The sequence below is a fragment of the Equus przewalskii genome, chromosome 21 (assembly GCF_037783145.1).
Source record: "Equus przewalskii isolate Varuska chromosome 21, EquPr2, whole genome shotgun sequence".
In the NCBI taxonomy this organism is placed as follows: Eukaryota; Metazoa; Chordata; class Mammalia; order Perissodactyla; family Equidae; genus Equus; species Equus przewalskii.
In genome coordinates, this window is record NC_091851.1 from 27,150,122 (window position 1) to 27,164,239 (window position 14,118).

General features: G+C 45.2%; 1 protein-coding gene across 15 annotated transcripts in view; it reads right to left on the reverse strand.

Annotated features, from left to right (window-relative positions):
- The window catches only part of NDRG3 (NDRG family member 3), a 73,019-nt gene extending 59,328 nt beyond the window's left edge, over positions 1-13,691 (reverse strand). For 3 of the 15 annotated variants that reach the window (XM_070588335.1, XM_070588331.1, XM_070588328.1), the window contains exons 1-2: positions 13,314-13,444; positions 10,863-10,964 (exon numbers count right to left, since the gene is read on the reverse strand). The gene's annotated coding sequence lies outside the window, so the exon portion shown is untranslated. Of the gene's footprint in view, positions 1-10,862; positions 10,965-13,313 lie in introns of all 15 variants that reach the window. The other 12 variants (XM_070588336.1, XM_070588333.1, XM_070588329.1 and 9 more) reach the window with 9 other exon arrangements.
- Positions 13,692-14,118: the final 427 nt, after the last annotated feature.

Sequence of the window (14,118 nt, forward strand, 5' to 3'; positions counted from 1 at the left end):
ACCAATGACTCAGATGCCTTAGAATGAAGGTTTGAGTCATCACACCAGGACAAGAACCCTCAGTGTCTCAGTAAAGTGGGCCCTTTGCATTGACAAATAGAAATGGCAAGCAATAGGATATATTGGAGTATATAAGGAAGCCATTTGGTATAAACCTAATTTGGCCTGACTTTGTTTTTCCAAAAGGGCCTGACATGGCCGTTGAGCATGCATTGTATATCTGCTTAAGCATTTGCTATGTCCCAAAGACAAGAACAAATGCCCTTAAGATAAAGGTGCAACTCCACCCGCCCCCCCCAACATTGGCATTTCCTTAAGGATAAGCATCTTTCCTTAGGCTGGGAACTGATTGCTGTGCTCACCTGTGACCACCCAGCTCCAGACAACAGAGCTGCCACCCTGCTGTGTCCACCAAGACGGCCAACCTACTACCTGCTATGTCCATCAATCACTGTGCTGACAGAGCAGTCTTGTGACTACTGCAAAAGGGACATTTCAATCATGTGTGAAACATCCTCTTTGAGGGTATATAACCACTCTGTACACCCCACTTCTTTGGTGCCCTTCCTTCCTTGAGGAAGGAAGGCCCCGGGCCATGGTCCTCACATTTTGGCTCAGAATAAACTCACCCAAATTTTCATTTATAGATTGGTTGTGGGCTTTTTGCATTGACAGCATCTGTGGGTTCCACCAACTACAGATAGAAAGTATTTGGGGAAAAAAAAATCCCTAACCCTAAACAATATAGTATAACAACTATTTGAGGCCAGCCCCGTGGCCGAGTGGTTAAGTTTGCATGCTCTGCTTTGGCAGCCCAGGGTTTCACCAGTTTAGATCCTGGGTGCAGATGTGGCACTGCTCATCAGGCCATGCTGAGGCGCTGTCCCACACAGCACAACCAGAGACAGTCACAACTAGAATATACAACTATGTACTGGGGGGCTTTGGGAAGAAGAAGAAGAAGGAAAAAAAAAAAAGAAGATTGGCAACAGATGTTAGCTCAGGTGCCAATCAAAAACAAAAACAAAAACAACTATTTACATAGCATTTACATTGTATTAGGTATTACAAGTAGTCTGGAGATGATTTAAAGTATACGGGAGGATGTGCATAGCTTATATGCAAATATTATGTCATTTTATACAAGGTAGGGGAGCATCCATGGGTTTGGGTATCCTTGGGGCTCCTGGAACCAACCCCCCACGGATACCAATGAGGCAGAACTGCAGTGAGCTGAAGATGAGGAGGACAAGGAATGAGTAGGGGAAAGAGAAATGAAATTCCAGCGATTACTTGGTAACCAGTTTCAGAAACAAGGGCTGTTTCTAGTTTGCTGTTAGAATAGTGAGTCTCAAACTTTAATGTACTGACAACCATCTGGGGATCTTGTTGAGGATGTCAGACATAATCAGTTTTGAGTGATGACAGTCCAACATGTGATCTCATGAGCTGAGGAAGAATGGAGATAACTTGAATTGAAGAGGTGAATAACTAAAAGGCGTGAGTATTAGCAAAAAAACTTAATAGAGATGATGAGGATGGGGTAGAGAAAGACTCTATTAATCTAATTTCATCCTGCCTTCTTCCAAAAAGGATTTCAGTAAACTAGATGCGATTTTAAAAAGATTCAACAGACCAGACCAACTAGAAGGGGAACATGCTGGAGAAAGAGAAAAGTTTAGTAGTTTACTACAGAAATCTGGCTGAAAGGTGACAAGAGACTGCCCACACTACTGGAATCACAGATATAAAGAAAAAGGGAGATATGGGGTATAAATTTGGTAAAAATAGTGTGAGATCAGAGAAGAATCAGAGTTTGCCAAGGTTTCCAGTTACAGGGATAAAAGGATGATGACACAATTAACAGAAAAGGGGGAACTGAGAAGCAATAACAGAGAAATTGGTGAAAAAATCAACTTTGAGTTAGAGCTGAAATTTGGGCATCCAAGAGACCCAAGCACACCTAAGAATTAGTGAGGAAAATCTGTAGGCGCTCAGGGAACCAGAAACAAGGAGGAGCGGCAGGCCCTGAGCTCTTCTGAAGGACAACTCAGCAATGCAAAAGAAACAAAGAAAAAAATGCTCAAGAGATGCAAGAGGTAAAGCAGAAATACAATGTCAAAGAAGTCAAAGGAGAGGAAAAACGGTCAAATGCTGAAGGGGGAAGGAAGAGGATGAGGACTAAGAAAGGGCCATTATCTTTTGACAATGAAAGTCAATGGTATTAAAATCTAGGAAAAATGAGGCTCAGTTCTCCATGCTAAAAAAAAAGCCCATGCTTATGACTTGTTAGAAATATAGAAACTGACATTTCTGAATTTAAATGCAAACGAAAATGTTCCTAGGATGGCCAGGAGAGACACCAGTGTTCTTTGATACTCACTCAGGGAGTCAGCACTGAGAGGGCCTTTAAAGATCGTCAAGACCACTTACTTTTAATTTTTGCACCAAAACTCTGAAATAGAAAACAGGAAAAAGTGTAGGGGCTCTGGCTGAAGGGGTGGTGAGACGCTAGGGCTCTGCAGAACACGTTTAAAGTCCAAGGACATAGTGCAACCTTTGTTCACTCAGGAAAAATGGATGCGTGGATTCTGCCAGTAAGCAAAGAGCCCATAAGCACATCAGACGTGGACTCTAGACCTAGGGGGGCCCCTACTTAGCTGAGTGGCCCTGGGCAAACACTTTCCCTTTTTGGCCTGTTTCCCCATCTGTGAAGAGAAGAGGTTAGGCAGGAAGACTTTTTTTGGGTCCTGATAGGGCTGACATTCTGTGGCCCAGAAGCTCCCTATAAACACAGTATTCTGCATTCTTCCCCAGGGTGAGCTCTCCCCTATTCCCCATCTCATTTGATTCCTACTACAATCCTAAGAGGTCACTCAGTTATCAACCTGATGAGGTTCAATGACTAGCTGACAGTCACTCAGCAAATCAGTGGGAGGGTGTACTTGGCTAAGCGTCTCAGGCTTTTATCTCCCCCTGCACTGTGTCCACTTGGTCAGAGACTTGCAGTACTTAAAAGCATTGCTTTGTTAGTTAAAAAAGACAATAAGGGACTTTACATAGTATCGGCTTTCTAAACTAGAAGCTGTCTTGTTTTGCAGCTTTCCCTCACGACCAAGGTAATTTGTCTGGCCTTAGTCAGGCTTCGCCGGGATGTAGCAACATTAGGCCACTAGTTTGTATTTGAGAGGCGAAGTCAATCACTTTTGGTTTGGGCAAGATTACAGACAGACAACCAAAACAGAATGAAGGCAGCAAAGAAAGGAGGCATCCCGAGGAGAAGGAGCTGGAGCTGGGGCTGAAGCAGTTACAGCTGGAAAGCTGCAGGAAGTGGTCAGGGGACTGGCTGGGAAGGTAGACGGTGGTGCTCCTACAGCAAGCTGACCCACATTCTCTCTTTTTAACTATAAACCACTGGCTGAATGAGTAATTATCATGACACTTTACATCTAACATCTCACTGGATCATCACGATGGCACTGGAGGTAAAACACTGGGGCACTGGCACCATCTCTATTACAGAGAGGAGGAAACTGAGACTGAAAGAGGGGAAATGGACAGGCCAAAGTAACACAACTAATAAATGCAACAGCTGCAACTGAAATCCAACTTTCTTCTGATCCAAAATGCTCCCTCTATGCCCTGTATCACACGAAAAGATCTGAGGGTGAAACGGAGAGAAATCCAACAGACTGCCTCACTGTACCCACCCCACACTAAGGACCTCTTTACCTCTGGTCCTAAACTACGCCAAGCAGTTAGGATCAGGCCACAGGCTCTAGGATTAAACCCTAATATGAAGTTAATCATAAGAAAGCACAGATTTGGGACTGGCGTTTGCCTTCATCCATTAATTCAACTGAGTAGGGAGATTAAGTCTATAAACAAATCATTACAGTTCAAAGCAGTATAAACACGAGCCTAGGAATTGGATGAACTCTAAGGCAGTTTCTCAACCTTGGCACCACTGACATTTGGGGCCAGATAATTCTTTGTTGAGGGGGATGTCCTGTGTACTGGAGAATGGTTAGCAGCATCCCGGGCCTCTGCTCATCTGATGCCAGGAGTATCCTCCTCCAACATTTGTGACAACTGAAAATGTCTCTAGATGTTGCAAAAGGTCCTCCGGGGGGCACAATCGCCCCCGGCTGAGAACCACTGCTCTAAGGTTTTACAGAGGTTTAGGGCACAGGTCAGTTAATCTCAGCAGGCTGTGGGTGCTGAGAAAAAGTTTCATGGAGGAGGCAAAAATTTGAACTGGACCCTGAAGAACAGATAAAATTTCTGTAGGTGAGGATGAGAGAAGAATAAAAGGAATTCCAGAAAAGGAGGATAACTTAAAAGCACGAAGATGAGAAAGCACAGGTCTGCTGGAAAATGTTCCAGTTTGGCAAGAGCAGAAGGTTCCTGTTGGAAATAGGAGATAAGGCTAAAAATGCCCATTGGAGTCAGGTCACAGATAGCCATCCATCAACGAATACTTACAAGAAATACACACATAGAGAGACAGACAACAATACAAGACACCACACAGACGTTTAAGAGTAACAAGTCAAACCATTGGTATTTCCATGTGTCCCACCTCCTTAAGAGGCCAAGTGTTACTTGAGTATCACGTCTCTACATTGCATCTAGAGTTCACTGCATTTAGTCAGAGCTAAATGAAGCTTGGAACCAGTGCAGAAATAGGAGAAATAACTAAGGACTGGGGTGGTCAGGAGTTTCTCAACGGAGGTAAGAATGATGGGCCTTGAATGGATATGTTTGGATAGCTGGCAGGGAAGAGAGGACACACCAGGTGAAGACGTCCAGGCTGGGAAAGAAAGAAATGTACACAATATATCCAGGAGACATCAAGAAGGGCAATGCAGTTGGGAAAGAAGACCAGGCTGGTCAGAAGACAGAGCACATGAATCAGACTTCCCTGTGTAGACAGCCATTCCTGAGGAGCAGAAGGACACAGTTGTTTAAAACTTGGTCCTCTTGTCCAGTAGTTATCTTAGCTACGCATTAGAAAGACCTGGGGAGCTTTGAAGACTGTCAATATCCAGGCCTCAACCCTAAAGACCTAATTTAATCAAGGCTAGGGCAGGGCTGGTATTGTTTTTAAAGCTCCACAGGTGATTCTTACAGGCAGTGAATGCTGACAACCACTGGTCTACAGTCACGCCCTCCTCCTCAGAAGAGAGAAGAGGCTAGAAATTTAAGTGATTTACCTAAATTCACACGGCCAGCTGGGTATGGGGCTGAAACTGGCATCTGGACTTCTTTTCCAGATTCTAAAAGATATCGCAGAGTACTGCGCTAAATTTCATACTTCAGTCTACAACAAGCACAATTATCTGATGACTTGGCTCTTAAGTTTTGCCAGGGTTAAAGCCTGAATTAATCTAATCATAAAACTACTGACTTAAGCATCCCTTCAAGCGCCTAGAGTAATAGATGTTGGTTTCACTGCTGTCTCCTGGGGGCCCTTAGGAAAGAGTCTCTGGAGACTCCCCAGAAAGCCAGATAAACAAGCCCAATCACCCAGCCCCATGGAAGAAACAATGACTCTTTAAAACACAGCCCACGGAGCTTTTGTACTACTTAAGGGAAAGTCTGGGCTCTCTTCAGCAAAAGAAATACTCTCAGAGAGTCTACCCCATAAGCAAAGGTCGGGGAGCAGGGGGAGATCAAAAGAAGCTGCTGAAGATGCTCACTGACCCTCATTTTAACAGGAAACACCCCTGCTAGTCCTCAGCCCTGGATAAGGGCCATCCACACCTGTGTTCTTCTGAAAGGAAAAGAGCAGCATCCTTTACAACAGGCCCCCCTTCCTGTGGTGTCCTTCCTGGATTCTGGCAGGTGGTAAACGGGAGGTTTGCAGAGACTGCCAAGCTGGGAATCGGACTCTGCCCTATTCATTCCAGGATACTGGTAAAGATAACTTCTAGAACAAAGCAACGCTGGGTAGACGCCTTCTTGCTAATCCCAGACACCCCTCAACCAGCTGAAGCTCTAAAAGGGAGGTCATACTAAAGTCACTCGAGAAGCAGAAGCACTAAGTTCTGCCTCCCACTTCTGAAGGACGCAGCTCAGGACACTAGGAAAACCACTGCTGGCAAAACCCTGGTATGTGTTCTTGGGATGAGTTTCGGGTTCCTGCCAGCTATAAGGCAGAATCCCTAAAAACAATTTGTTCTTTAACATAGCCCGAGGGGAGGTAAAGGACAAACCAGAGCCCAAAGACGCAGCAGTTTAATACTCATACTAGCCTAATTTACTGAGTGCTTCCTCTGTGCCAGATACTATGATAAGCCCTTTATCCATTCATTATTTCACTTTATTTTCCAACATACTTGTAAGTACTGTAAGCATCTCCATTTTACAGATGAAGAAACTGACACTCAGAGAGATTCTGTAATATGCCAAAGGTTGCACAGCTAGCAGGTGGCAGAGTAAGGATGTGAACCTGAGCATCCTGCTTCTGGAGCTTGGGCAGACCTCTACAAACAACTTTTCCCAGTTGATGGCAACCGATCATTAATTCTTCTACTTGTTTTCTCAAGTTTGGCTACTGGAGTTTACCAGGATCATTCTTTTTTTTTTTAAGATTTTATTTTTCCTTTTTCTCCCCAAAGCCCCCAGTACATATTTGTGTATTTTTAGTTGTGGGTCCTTCTAGTTGTGTAATGTGGGATGCTGCCTCAGCATGGCTTGATGAGCGGTGCCATGTCTGCGCCCAGGATCCGAACCAGTGAAACCCTGCGCCGCCAAAGTGAAGCGCTGGAACTTAACCACTTGGCCACGGGGCTAGCCCCAGGATCATTCTTAATGATCAAAGAATTTTGAAGACTGAAGAGAACCATACGAATTTTAGGTATTATTAACACACAATTAGGTATTATTAGGTATTATTACTTTAATTAATAGGAAAGACCTGCACTTATCTGGGGGTATCTGAAAAACAATCTACACCCTGGACTACCCAAAGTTACATTTTAGTCAACACCCTGGTTAAAACCATGTTAAACAAAGGTTTAAAAGAAGCAACATCTTCAAAGGTTGAAGAACGTTAAGAGCCAGAGCTTTCTCGGCTGCAGAGATAAAGAGACAGGAGCCGGATTCCTCTCTCTGCCAAGTATTATGGTCTCACGTAAAATGGTTTTAGAGCTAAAAAGCTCACAATTTTAAAACGCATTCAACTTTTATCCGTAAGTTGAAAGTTCAGGCTTAAAAATGTAGAAGCATTATAAGGATAAAACTGTCACTTTTTAACAAACAACGGTGTCTGTTTTGAAAGCAAATAGTATTTCTGTGAAGATTATCATAAGACAATTACCAATTAAAGGAAAAGCTGACAAGACTTCTAATCTTAGGTTATCATCAGAAATGGGAAGTCCAGCCCCACGGCCAAGTGGTTAAGTTCGAACTCTCTGCATCAGCGGCCTCAGGTTTCGCTGGTTTGGACCCTGGGCAGAGACCTAGCATCGCTCACCAGGCCATGCTGAGGTGGCGTCCCACATGCCACAACTAGAAGGACCTACATCTAGAACACACAACTGTGTACTGGGGGGGTTTTGGGCAGAAGAAGAAAAAGAGAAGATTGGTAACAAATGTTAGCTCAGGTGCCAATCTTAAAAAAAAGAAATGGGAAACAACTTCATACTGTTTTTATGAGCTACACACAATTTTCCCTACCCTGATTTATTACATTCAGGAGTTTTTAGACCATCACACTCACAGTTCCCAAAAAATAATAGTTATTGCCCCCAAACCTGAAAAAGCATTATCCTTAAAAAGACACTGCAAAATTTATAACAAAAAAAAATCTTAATAAGTAATAAAATCAAGTATGAAGAGTGGGTGAGGGGCTGGCCAGGTGGCACAGTGGTTAAGTTCACACGTTCCATTTCTCGGCAGCCCAGGGTTCGTGGGTTTGGATCCCCGGGTGCAGACATGGCACCGCTGGGCACGCCATGCTGTGGTAGGCGTCCCATATATAAAGTAGAGGAAGATGGGCAGAGACGTTAGCTCAGGGTCAGTCTTCCTCAGCAAAAAGAGGAGGATCGGCAGTAGTTAGCTCAGGGCTAATCCTCCTCAAAAAAAGTGGGTGAAGTAGAAATTTATACTTGATCAATTGAGAAATCTGTAAACTGTGGGCATTTTTAGGTGGTGATGGGATTATAGCCAGCTCTGGTGGTCTACTGGTTAAGATTCAGCACTCTCACCACCTCGGCCTGGCCATTGCCTGGTCAGGGAACCACACCACCTGTCTATCAGTTGTCACACTGTGGCAGCTGCATGTTGCTGTGATGCTGAAAGCTATGCCACCAGTATTTCAAATACTAGCAGGGTCACCCGTGGTGGACTGGTTTCAGTGGAGCTTCCAGACTAAGAAGAAGGACCTGGCCGCCCACTTGCAAAAAACTTGGCCATGAAAACCCTATGAATAGCAGCAGAGCACTACCTGATACAGCACTGGTAGGTGAGAGGATGTGTAAAAAGACCGGGCAAGGTTCTGCTCTGCTGTACACAGGGTTACTAGGGAGTCAGAATAGGCATAGACTCAATAGCACCAAGAACAATGACGATGAAGGCATTACAGATAAATGATACAGCCACATCCTGGGGGAAGCTACCCCTCTTGGGAAATTAATTTTCATTTCCTATATTAACTCTCTGAGGAAGATAAAAAGTAGCACCTCTGCATAAAAAAAACGGGGAGAACGCCCACTCCATAGCACACATTCTTAACCAACTTTAATAGCATAGCCTGTCTGATAATGTAACTAGTGCTTACACAGAATTCAATTCAGAATGCAATGAGGCCCTATTTCCTCTGAAGGACACTCCATTCAGCCATCAACAATGGGTATTTATTTGGGACTGATGACATGTCAAACTCTGTGAGGCATTATGGAAAACACGACCAAATTTTGAATCGATGGTACCATCCCTCTTACTGAAGAGATAAGATCAAAAGACATAATACCACTTATTTCTGTACAGCATTTAAAATATCCTTTGGGGCCAGCCCAGTGGTGCAGCGGTTAAGTGCACATGTTCCGCTTCTTGGTGGCCAGGGGTTCGCTGGTTCGGATCCCGGGTGTGGACATGGCACCACTTGGCAAAAGCCATGCTCTGGTAGGTGTCCCACGTATAAAATAGAGGAAGATGGGCATGGACGATAGCTCAGGGCCAGTCTTCCTCAGCAAAAAGAGGAGGATTGGCAGTAGTTAGCTCAGGGCTAATCTTCCTCTCAAAAAAAAATAAATAAGTAAATAAAATATCCTCCACATATCTCAGTTAATTTCACATTCATAAATAAGAAAACAATTAGTGGCAAGATTGTAGGTAAATATTATAAACACAATAGAATTAGTACTGTAATTAAAGAAAAAATTTCATTTACCAAAGAAAGCCCTGAAACCTGGCAAATACTCATACTCGATCTTGGTTAAGTTTTGGTGTGCTATTTTCAAGCAATCTCTTAAAAAAAAAAAAAGGAAAGGGTTAAAAGGTCTTTCAGAATAGATGACTTGACACCCAGTTCTGCAGTAAACCCAAAATGTCATCAATCTTTGGATTTGAAAGTCCTTGACACACCCCTTCCTTTTATCGCCCCTATTCACGCTTGTCAATTTTTCTTCCAGAATCTCCCATTTGCCCTTTCCTTTTCTTTCCGACTGTCCTCACCTCTTGCCTGGATTTGCTCATTCATTCATCACTTACCAAGTGCCTATTATCTGCCACGCACATCGCTAGACCCTTGTCCTTGCTCTGAGGAGGCTCACATGATACCCAGGAGAGCTGTTATCTGCCCATCTCAATCACCAGGCTGCAAGCTTTAGCAAAGGCTTTATATTTCCAGAACCTAGCAGCATCTGGCATACAAAAGACAATCTAAAAATATTTGTTGTATGACACTAGATTACTTTAGCAAGTGCTTTTTAAATCATAAATATTTTAGTATATATCTTCAAAAAGGACTCTCTTCTTTCTTTTTAAAATACAAAAGTAGTATGTGCACAATGTGAAAATAATTTAGAAAGGTACAAAATAAAAAGTGAATTCTCCAACCCCCTAAATCCCACTTCCAGAAGTGACTACTATTACAGTTTGGAATGCATCTTTCTAGGACTCTTCTATAATGGTATACAACATGCACACACACAGACTTGTTTTGGAACAAGTTCTTTGACAGTTTCTGACTCTAGCTTCTCAACCTTCTAATCCAGTGATTCTCAAAGTGTTGTCCTGGATCAAAGCATCAGCATCATCTGGGAACCTGTTAGAAACACAAATTCTTGGGCCCCACTCCAGACCTACTGAATCAGAAATGCCCAAGGTGGGACCTCCCACAATCTGTGCTACAGTAAACTCTGCAGGTGATTCAGATGCGCACTGAAGGTTGAGAAGCACTGCTCTAATCCAGTTAAGCCATCCTGGTCAAGCCAGTTTTTTTATTGTCCCTTAAAGACGTGAGGCATTGTTATCTTGCTTCAGTTTTACTACCCTACTTCAAAATGATTTCCTTGTCCTTTCAATTAATTCTGACCCTATCAATCTGTCATAGCCCAGAAAGTCCCAACTCCTCCCCAAAGTCCGCAACTCCTCCTCGCACTACACAGCTCCTTAGGATCCCTCTTGCCCCTCCCCCAACTCCTGGGCCATACCTAGACCCTCTACCACACACTTAACAATTAGGGACACACTGTCTTCAATGTTAAAGAACAGCCTGTACTATTCCCCAACAGATCATAGGCTCCTTGAAGACGTGAATCATATTTTTGTTATCTCTTCCTCACCCCTGTTCTAAGCACACAAATGGAATTTTAATAGAGTTGCTGGTTAATGTCTTTTAAGGACGAACTCACTGAGAGAAATACTGATAAACCTTTAATGGATAAAAAGTCTGGAATTTCAAGTTGTAGCCCCAGTTCTGTGACCTTGGACAAGTTCACTTCTCAGGATGAGATCTGTAAAAGAGAGAAGGTTGGACTCAATGGCTTGATGCTTCCCTTCAGCTGGAACAGCGTATGATTTTATGAAATGTCCCATGTTTGAATACCTTATTCCATTATACTCTCATATCGCTTTGCTTGTAATGCTATTATGGCAATTTTTACACTGGACTTGAGTTACAGTTACAGTGTTTCCCAGTTAGTTAGTAAGCTCTTTCAACAGGAAAGAAACACATTGTGTTCAACTGTGAATCTGCCACCATACCCAGCAGCAAGCTTTACATATAATAACTCAACATATTTGCAGAAAACTATTTGGAAAAACTCTGTAAAAAGCTTCATTTATATAGAGAATCTATGCACAGATCTGCTGCCTGCCAAAGGGCCCTTTTGAATATTTATTATTACAAATATCATAAAATTATGTATGGTAAAAATTGTGATTACTCTGATAGTACTAGCGTCACGTAAGGCAAAGAATGTAAAAATGAATCTCACGTGCATTTAGGAACAGACTAAAAGGCCCTAAGCCTCAGGCTACCCTACTGCAACATGAAAAAAAAACGACTGCCCTGTACACTTCAGTGGCATACACCACTGTTGGGGATAAACAGGCGTCTTGATGCAGGACCCTTATCTGCAAATTTTCAAAAACACGGTGTACTGGAGACTTCTGAGTGGAGGTGATGACCAGAAGTTGAATCTAAAGTGAGGGACAGCAAAGAGACACTGAGGGCAAGAGGGAAGGACAGCAGGAAAACATCACTCTCTGTAATGAAAACGAGCAATGGAAATTCACTGAGTCTTTACCAAGGGCCTACTATGAACCAAGGACTTGGGGCTGCAAAGACGGCCCCTGACGTCAAGGAGCTAACAGTCCTAAGGGTAAGACTGAAGCCTCTACCCTATTGTGTGTGTGATTCTAATCGGGAAAATCAAGCAAGGAAGGCTTCACAGAGAAGGTGGTGAGGTAGTGGTAGGTAGCTTTGAAGTGTGTGGGCGGATTTGCTAAGGAAGAAAAAAAGACAGCTAGTTATTTTGGGGAGGAAACATTCACATATTTTTACAGCTGTTCCTTTGGGACTTTAAATCATGGAGGCTTCTTATATTCAGCACCACTTGGTCAATGCTTCCTTTCTCTTTTTACTATATCTTAAACACTGAGATCTCCAAGTCCAGCGTCGGAAGAGAGCCAAAAAGCCCCAGAATGAGGTGAGTGCTCGCCAAATTTGCTCTGTCACCTCCCAATCCCAGCCAGCCCAGCTAGCCCAGTCCAGCTCTCCTGGCAGCCACAAAAGGAAGGCCGATTTTATCCTCTGGGGGCCAGGCTAGGGGGAAAATCTGCACGCAGGCATACAGGCTTATCTCTGTTCCGTCAATCAGCCACCACGGAGCTTCGCTCCCTAAGCCGGTGAGGCTCACAGCCTACCTGTGACAGAGAGGCCAGCTCTGCAGAAAAAAGTCTGCATGAAAAGGAAGGAAACGCACTGGATTGGGAGCTGCTGAGGTTAAGTGAGATCATCTTAATGAAATGTTTAGCAAGATTCCCGGCACACACAAAGTGCTGGATGAACATTAGCTCTTATTAATAACATTATTACCACTATTATTATTACAGTAACACCTCAATTGTAACACCTCAACACTTCATGACATTGAAGAAGCAACTCCAGAGATGCAAGAGCATTTCACCTTTTTTTTTTTTGAAAGGTACAAGATCAAATTCCAACTGTACTGGCCTGAGAGCCAGAGACCCTGAGTTCAAGAGCCAGCCCTGCCTCTTGTTAGCTGCGTGACCTTGGGCAAGCACTCTGCCTCTCTCCGCCTCAGTTTCCTCATCTGTAAAGTGGGGCTAAGAAGCCCCTCCCTCGCAGGGTCGTCGTGAGGTCCCGCTAGAGGGTACTTTTTGTGGCATCGGGGACGCACGGATGCCAGGAGCGCTCACCGCCCACCTTCCAAGCCCCCCTGGCTCTGCGGCGGGCAGGATACATGGATGCCCGACCCGAGGCCCACGGAACCCCGCCGCCTGCAGAGCAGGAGCGGGAAATGAGGTCGCGCCTTAGAGGGTCCCTGGACCGAGGGTGCCTGGCGCCGGAGGCTTGGCTGTCGCCGGCGGGCTGGCCGCGGGACCCCGTAGCCCGCGCGCGGAGAGCGGCCGAGGGAGGCCGGGCTGACCCGGGTCCAGCGGGCCGGGAGGGCGGAGGGCGCCGGGCGCCGGGGGACCCCGAGGAGGAGGCAGACAGCGCGGACTCCGCGCCCCGCCGCGCCGCGGAGATGAGGCAGGGAAGGAGAAGGCAAGGGAAGCGACGCCCCCGCAGGCAGCGCCGCGCGCCCCGCGCGGGCCGGGCTGAGGCGCTCACTCACCTGGGGCGCGAGCACCCGCCGTCAGCGCAGCAGCGGCCGAAACAGCAACAGCACCAGCAGCAGCGGCCGAAACAGCAACAGCACCAGCAGCAGCAGCAGCGGCGGCAGCTGGATAGGCGAGAGGGGCGGGGGAGGTTCCGCAGGCGCACATGCGCGCTGAGGCTGCCAGGACGGCGCAGGCGCGTTGCGCCCGCCTGCCTCAGGAACTACGGAAAAGATGGTGGCCCAGCCAGGAGGGGCCGGCGGCGCCATCTTGGACGTAGTTTTTCTTGCTGCGGACTCTCCTTGAAGAACTTGAAACTAGAACGGCCCGGAGGGAGGGGCCTTGAGTGCTGCGTCTGGCTGTCCTCCTCCCCTTCCGTCAAGTCGCGTTCTTATGAAGCCCTAACCACCTTTGCGGGGCATGGCATCCTCCATTTACATGGGCCCAGAGACGTACCGAGGTCACGTGGCTCCTAGCACAGCGCTTGGCGCGTGGAAGAGGCTTATTACATTTTCGGTGAATGAACACAGTAACTTAGGAACGAGAATCTAAGACTCAGGGCTCCTCATTGTCAGTCCCCCATTATATCACCTCTATAACAACTGCCAGCCACACCAACTTCTTTCTTTGTGCAACGTGAGAAATGGAATTTTCCTTTTCAGAATGATTACACACATTAAGCTTAATGACCCAATAATTTAAATACCACCAAAATGTACAAGACATAATCCCTTCCCCAAAAAAGTTTACAATTTAATCTATTATTTATTTTTTCATTTATGTTGTGTGTGTGTGAGGAAGATTGGCAGATCCGCAGTCTGC